This window comes from Colobus angolensis, unplaced genomic scaffold (assembly GCF_000951035.1).
Source record: "Colobus angolensis palliatus isolate OR3802 unplaced genomic scaffold, Cang.pa_1.0 Scaffold90, whole genome shotgun sequence".
Classification (NCBI taxonomy): domain Eukaryota; kingdom Metazoa; phylum Chordata; class Mammalia; order Primates; family Cercopithecidae; genus Colobus; species Colobus angolensis.
Window position 1 is genome coordinate 2304343 of NW_012122932.1, and position 8310 is coordinate 2312652.

The 8310-nt window shown below is 37.6% G+C and overlaps 1 long non-coding RNA gene across 1 annotated transcript in view; it reads left to right on the forward strand.

Annotated features, from left to right (window-relative positions):
• The window catches only part of LOC105504199, a 4956-nt gene extending 534 nt beyond the window's left edge, over positions 1-4422 (forward strand). Inside the window, exons 2-3 of the long non-coding RNA XR_001000579.1 lie at positions 3039-3175; positions 4156-4422. This is a non-coding gene — a long non-coding RNA (uncharacterized LOC105504199). The remainder of the gene's footprint in view (positions 1-3038; positions 3176-4155) is intronic.
• The last annotated feature ends 3888 nt before the right edge of the window (positions 4423-8310 follow it).

Consider the following 8310-nt stretch of genomic DNA (forward strand, 5'->3'; position numbering starts at 1 on the left):
ATCGAGACCATCCTGGCTAACACGGTGAAACCCCGTCTCTACTAAAAAATACAAAAAAACTAGCCCGAGGTGGCGGGGGCCTGTAGTCCCAGCTACTCAGGAGGCTGAGGCAGGAGAATTGCTTGAACCCGGGAGGCGGAGCTTGCAGTGAGCCAAGATCCCGCCACTGCACTCCAGCCTGGGTGACAGAGCGAGACTCTGACTCAAAAAAAAAAAAAAAAAAAAAAAACAAAACCAGAATGCTCCTAGATGTCTTGAGATGTACAGAGAATGCTTATGCAACTTGTGAATGCGGAAGGCAACTTGTGGATATGGATGGAGGAAAATGTGAAGAAACAGTAGATATCTTAACAGAGCTTCAAACTATGTTTGCAACTTGGATGAGGCCAAAATGGAGACACCTTTTTCATTTTTGTCAACCTTTCTGAGCATTGCATATAATGTAAGGTCAATCGATATTTGATAGGTGAGGGAAAAGATGAATGAGGGATTAAACTTTTCATTTTGATTCATCTTTGCATCACTGTATTCCTTCTCTTTAGAAGTATTAGCACCTTAAGCTTTTGTCTAATTCATAAATTTTAAATTTTATTTCTTCTTTGTAAAAAAGTCGGTCATGAGTTGACTGTTGAGAAAGATATTTTGAGGGCAGCTCTACCTTCAAGAGACCTGGGGATCAGAATGTGAAGCTTGTCAGAGGCTACTGCCCCAGGAAAAGGATCTGCAGAATTTGTCCAGGATTTATACCCTGGTCTCATAAAGTTCAGTTCTGGAATTTTCTTTTCCAGAAGTTTACCTGCAGGATGAGTTCGCCTCATGCCCATAAATCCATAAACAATAATAAACGCAATCACTTTTACTTGTTTTCTTTAAAAATATTTATTAATCACCTGTGCTGTGCCCTAAGATACACTATTGAGGAAAACAGCTATATTCCTTTTCCTCATGAACCTTGCAGATAGCCAAAAAGGGAAGAAAACAGCTATGATTTATGGTAAATTTTATAAATACAAGAAATAAAATGGTATGATAGAGAATATCTGTTGAGCATAGAGATAACTACTATAAACAATGGGTTCAGGCAAGGTTTCTCTGTCATGTGGATATCTAAGGTGAGACTTGAAGGAAAAAAAGGAGCCACCCAAGTGGAGAGTGGGGAGAAAGACCTTACCTACCTGGGTCACTAATTGAAGCCCTGTGTAACTGGAGCACAGACAGAATCCCATAAGGGTGGGATTCTCACCTGAAGAATGCGTATCTTCCTCCAAAGAGGGAGAGAAAAAAAGCTGTATTTATAGACAACAATAGAAACTGTTCTTTCTCTTGTCTTTGCTAACTGTATATTCCTTCAGATTCAACTATTTTACATCTCATTTATTCATTTGGCAAATGTTCATATAGCAATGACTAATGCCAATATATGTGCTGGGCACATAATGACTAGCCTAATCGGACGCATATCTTTCCCTTCTGGGCTTATAGTCCTTTGGGGGTGTGGGATTAGTTAAATAATTAAACAAATGCATTGTTACAAACTGATTAAAAGTATAAAAGCAAGTAACAGAGAGTTGTGACTGTATTTTAATAAATAGTTCTGAGAAAGTGGGTTATAACCTAAGCTCTAAAGATAGACAGAGTTTAGGTTGAGAAAAAATATATTTGGTGGGGTGGTCATGACACTTCAGAAGACCTTGAGGGGAGGGAAAGACAAAGAACTTATATATATAAAAAAACTAACTAACAAACTTACTGAAAGGACAGAAAGCAAGGTAGTATCAGGTAAGGGCAGAAGATTTGGGAGGTTCCAGGTCACACAGGGACTTTTAGCTCATAATAAGAAATACTTTTTTATAATATGCAATGAGGTTCAACGAAAGACCTTAATCAAGGAAATAAAATTATTCAATAAGTTTAAAATGTGAAACTTTAGGAAATGAGGAATAAAGGAAATGGAGGGATTAGTTGGGTAACGATGGTGGCCTGGCCATGATGGTGGTGTTGGATAAAAAGAAGGAAGAGGAATTTCTAAGTTAAAATATGACCCCCTTCTTTCCAAATTCCTAGCCAAAATTTTCTCTTACTTCGTGTGTGGGGTATTTTATCTGTACCAATCTTATGACACTTATGGAGCCCCTGAGAATACTAGCCTCAAGATTCATAATCCCAGAGTCACTACTTCAATTCATCACCAGCACCGGCATTGTCCAGAGAAGAACTGCCAATGAAAACAAACATCCCTGAGTCCAGTTCCCTGAGGAGACATGTCCCTTCCTTTGTTTTTGACTTTTTCCACAGTGTCAGGGCAATAAGTATTTTAAACTAAGACACGTGCATTCTTCCATTATTGATCTTCAGTTTTCTCCGCTGAGCTGTCATAGAAAATCTCTAAGAATCTTTCCAGATCTAATAGTTGGGGCATAAAGAAGATTGAGAGAGAAGCCCCAGATAAATTATCTGTTTATCCACTCTTCTTCTTCCTTTTTTTTTTTTAAACCATAGCATAGTTGGCCATTGCTCTCCTTTATTGAGAAGGTCCTGACAACCAGGGCATCATATTGTTACCAAATGGGATATATAGGTTCTAGTTCCATGGCTTTGTGGAGATGGGAAAGTGAGAGCTTTTGTGAGAGTGGAATATTGTCCTGTGCTTAGAATTTTTTTTTTCTTTTTTTTTCTTTTTTAGATGGGGTCTCACTGTGTTGCCTAGGCTGGAGTAGAATGGTGCCATCATTGCTCACTGCAGTCAAGTGATCTTCCTGCCCCATCCTTCTGAGAAGCTGGGACTACAGGCATGCACCACCATGCCTGGCTAATTAAAAAATTTTTTTTTTGGAGAGACAGGGTATTGCTCTGTTGCCTAAGCTGATCTTGAACTCCTGGGCTCAAGCAATCCTCCCACCTCAGTCTCCCAAAGTGTTGGAATGAAGGCATGAGTCACCACGCCTAGATTATGCTTAGATTTTCCTAGTAAAGTTCAAAGGTGACCTAACTGTCTAAGTGGGGTTCTAACTGGATAAATCTTTTCAACTCAATTTCAGGTGAAATGTCTGTATGAGAAAGTAAAGTTGAGTTGGTACAATGGAACAGTCAATCCCTGCCCTGGCTTATATCAACCCATCTGTGGTACCAATTTTATAACCTATGATAATCCCTGCATCCTGTGTGTTGAGAGCTTGTGAGTACTATTTGGGGAAAAGACGGGAACTGTAAATATGCTTGTCCATTAAAACTACCATCTACCACTCCTATCAAGTACATCAACCTTGAAGCCAGGAATTTGCTTCAGTTCACACAGATAATAATCAGCCTCCCTTCAGAAAAGCACATAGTAATTGAAAGTCCACTGGATTAGAAAGTAGACTCAATGTACCAAATGACATTCCTCAGGTCCATTCTGGTATCTGAGCCCTTACTTTCCCATATGCCAATTGATTGCCTTCCACTTGAGAAACTCTCAAATGTGCCTTCAGGTCCTGAATTATTTTTTATTTTAAGACAAATTGTAGTTTTGCTTTCTCTTAAATATTTTCACCTTCTTATGTGTTTGAAACTCTGAACTACAATGATGAGTTAATTGCAAAGTTTGGATCTTTTATCTGAGACAGTGTTTAGATTTTTGGATTTATGTGACATAAATCAGTGATTAGATACTGAAATCTTACAACACAATGCTTTCAGCTTTGATTCCTATATCAGTGAATGCATTTCACAGAGAGAAAAATTTTCACCATGGCATCAGATTGGAGCCCTCAGCCCAGTCATTTTTTAAATTTTGTGCAAGGAACAAAGACAGGACTGTGCAAAGCTCAGGTCATCCCCATTAATGAGTAATTCAGCCAAAGTGTAAGAGTATTAACAGAATAGTTGAGAATTGATATGTCTCACACATCACAAACTCAGACTTGATTGCACAGCTTAATTTCAAAAAGAGTGTAGCATGTGTCATATCTCCAGTGGCATCTTAGAATCATGGAATGATAACTAGATAAGAAATCCAATAATTTTGTCTTTTGTCATTAGTCAATTCCCTTTATACTCTAGATCTTAGTTTTTCCAAATATAAAACCAGGTTTTAGATAAGATAATTTTAAAGGTATTTTTGTAGTTCTGACATTGTATTACTTAATGAAATGTTTGTTCTGATACTTCCTTTAGGAAATCTAATGGAAGAATCAGGTTTTACCATGATGGAAAATGTCAGCTGCATGGCCTTGAATGTGGAAGATATCTTCTTTTTTTTTCCCTCCATGTCTCCAATCTCTCTCTTGCACTTTTTACATCTCCTTGCATTTGTTTTTGACAACAAAGAGCTATCACTACTGAGCTTGTAGCAGATTGTTTAAAGTTCCTTCCATGGACCTCTCCCCTCACTGATTGATTGCCTTCCATAGTCTGCCTAATAAATAAACTTTTATGAAAGTCTGATTTGACTTGGGTGTCAGATCTAGGTCTAAAAATCTCAGAAGTAGAAGAAATTCAGAATTTGAGTCATGAGTCAAAGGCAAATATTGAGATTAATCAGCTCTCTAATGCTAATAACACTGAATTAGTCTATGTCAAGCCTCCGGATTGTCTTCCAAAGAACGTGACAGAAATTTCTTCCATATTCCTTTGACATTTAAAAAAAAAAACAAGTAATGGAACTACAGGACATTGTATTCTGCTTTAGAATTCCTGTTGCCTAACTTCTGCAAGCTCATCATTAAACATCCTCCCTTTTGGACTCAGCCTTGAGACAGAGGTATTTACACATGTGCAGCTTTGATCAACAGGGCCCCACATTCTCACCGATCCATTTTGTCTAGAAGAACACCTACATTGTTGGTATCCATAAATGTCCCATTGGTCGTTAGCCTTTTTCTTAAATTCTCTGGACACATTTTAACCCCTAAAGCATATAGGGACACCTTTTTCTCTGTTACACTTCATATGTATTTTTTACTTCTATATGTACAGCAGACAAATAATATGCACTAATATGCTCTCTTCCCTGCAGAACTTTGCTCCCTACTGGCTTGGGAAAGAGCAGCTATTCTGCCTCTCACTACCTTGCAGGGCTGTGGTCAGAGTGTGTACATGTTCTGTTAGATCTTTGATCTTATGTCCCATGCTGATTACATGGTGAATACATGGCTCTAGTGAGAAGGAAACAACCACTTCTCTTGTGTCATATTTAGAGTTAATATCTCTGGGAAAAACTAGACATTCTCTAGCTTTATAGCATGCCAATTTCCATTGCTCCAAGTCCTGAGCTATGCAAGAACACCAAGAACTTCAGGCATCGTGGGAGGATTGTTTTCTAACATTATTGCTGTATCTTTGTTGACAAATCTTTTCTTCTGCAATAATTAATTTGCTGTTAATGTCATCAAGCAAATTCTTAAAAATCTCAAATAGGCACTTTTAATAGCCTTGCATGAGATTTGAGCTCTGTTATCTCTAATCCTCTCTAATGACTCTCTCCTTGCTTTGGGTAGTTTCTTCACGCACAAGCACCAATTGTTAACCTTCTGATCCCTTTATCCAGCTCTCCTGTGCAGTAGTCCTGCAGATACCAGCCAGTTTAGTCTCTATTTCTTTTCAGCTCTGTGTCCTCAACTCATAATTGCTTCATTGAGATTGCTCTTTCCTATTCCTAGAATCTCTTGCATTGCAAAAACCAAGGCCAACTACAGAGTTTAACTTATTTATTTTCCATCTGTTAGGGATCTATTCTTCAGTGCCTGGTGTCCTAGTGTCATTGTTTTACATATTTGGTCTATTTTTGTTGTTTCACGTAGGATAAGATATCTTATCTGGTTTTTCTTGGATCATATTGTTTGAAAGTAGAAGTTGACTTTATCTTTTATCACGCCATTGTACTTATTTTTTGTACTTCTTTTTCCTATGATACCTCCTAAAGTCTAGACTAGAATACATTGTCATTATTCTACTTTTTCTAAGAATTCCAATGGATGATATTTGTGCTCTATAATACTGCAAATCTTTTTAGTGGATAAGAAAGCACTGACTTAAACTGTCAATGAATAACAGTAAAAAGATCAGTAAAAATAATATATTTTTCTGTCATTTGATAGTAGGCATTCCCAAGGAAGTGAAGGAGATCAGCATACATCTAAATGCAAGATGGCCTCCTTCTCATGCAACCCCTAAGGATAATAGTCACAGGTCTCTTATGACTGCTAACGTGAAAGGAACGTCCCCCTTTTGTGGTCCTAGCTCTGACAGTCACTGCCTGTGCTCTCATTCTTTCTCTCTCTCTCTCCTTTTATCTTTGGCAGGTGATTTCAAATTCCTTCCTCTGATTCCCTGTATATTTTATCCTTTGGTTATTGATTAGCCACAGGTTTTAGTCATTGCCATCTTCCAGCCCACCCTGCTTCCTCTGCATGACAAACCCACTCACATCTGTATTTACTCTGTTGCCTATATACATATAACTCACTTACCCACGTCATGAGACTGTACCCACATTCTTAGCATCAGACACTGGACATCTTTATACACACACACACACACACACGCATGCGCGTGCAATTTAATGAGTTTGGACATATGCATACAACCTTGAAAGCATCGTCACAATCAAGGCAGTAGACATATCTATCACCTCTAAAAATTTTCTTGTGACTCTTTGTTTTTGTTACTGCTGCTGCTGTTGTTGTTGTAAGAAAAATTAACAAGACCTACCCTCAATCAGTTTTTAAGTGCACAACACCGGATTGTTAACTATGTGCACTAGGTCGTATACCAGATCTTCAGAACTTATTCTTACGTAATCAAAATTTTAAAACCATGAACAACAACTCCCCATTTCTCCCTCCCCCCAGTCCCCGGAAACTATTATTTTATTCTCTGCTTCTATGAAATTTACTATTTTAGATTTTTATTTTACTTTAAGTTCTGGGATACACATGCAGAATGTGCAGGTTTGTTACATAGGTATACATGTGTCATGGTGGTCTGCTGCACCTATCAACCCATCATCTAGGTTTTAAGACCCGCATGCATTAGGTATTTGTCCTAATGCTCTCCCTCCCGTTACCCCTCACCCCGCAACTGCCCCAGTGTGTGTTGCTCCTCTCCCTGTGTACACATGTACTCATTGTTCAACTCCCACTTATGAGTGAGAACATGTGGTGCTTGAATTTCTGTTTCTGTGTTAGTTTGCTGAAGATGATGGCTTCCAGCTTCATCCATGTCCCTTCAAATGACAGATTGAATTCATTTTTATGGCTGCATAGTATTCCATGGTATATATGTCCCACATTTTCTTCATCCAGTCTATCACTGATGGGCATTTGGGCTCATTCCAAGTCTTTACTATTGTGAATAGTGCTGCAATAAACATACATGTGCATGTGTCTTTATAGTAGAATGATTTATAGTCCTTTGGCTATATACCCAGTAATGGGATTGCTGGGTCAAATAATATTTCTGGTTCTAGATACTTGAGGAATCACTATACCGTCTTCCACAATGGTTGAACTAATTTACATTCCCACCTACAGTGTAAAAGAGTTTCTATTTCTCCACAGCCTCGCCAGCATCTATTGTTTTTGATTTTTTAATAATCACCATTCTGATTGGCATGAGATGGTATTTCACTGTGGTTTAGAATTGCATTTCTCTAATGATCAGTGCTCATGAGTTTTTTCATGTTTGTTGGCCTCATAAATATCTTCTTTGAGGAGCGGACACTGGACATCTTAATTTCACTGGCTCTTGTGGAATCTTGAAAGTCAATTTATCTAATATGGATCCTATGTTTTTCTAAATTTGCTTCTACATATGTTTTGATGCAACAAAAATTAATGCTCTTACTCTCTCTAAACCCCTTTTCACTCAAGCTCAATTTTAATATACTGTAAATACATATTCCTTATATTAGCTTACATATTGATCAAACCCATAAACATTTATTTAATTAAAGTTATCTTGTTTTAATATTATTTTACTATTCGTCTTAACTGTTCCATTCTATTCTTCTGACTGTAATTTTCCATTTAAATATTATCTGTTAAAAATCACTATCCTTGGTTAGTTATAATAGAAATAAACATCTTAGTATGACATACAAGACACTTTATTTCATCTGCAAAGGACACTCTCTAAGCCCAAGTTCAACTGTAATGAACTCTTGTTAGGACTTGTAGCAAACCCTATTTGCTCATAAGGTGGCAGTAAAGCATCGCTCTTTAGACCAACAACTTTGACAATACTTTTGGCCAACTTGTCATATAACAGTATGATTTTGGGAAAATTACTAGATCTCTATAAGCTGCAGATTTCTCGTCATCTAATGTGGTA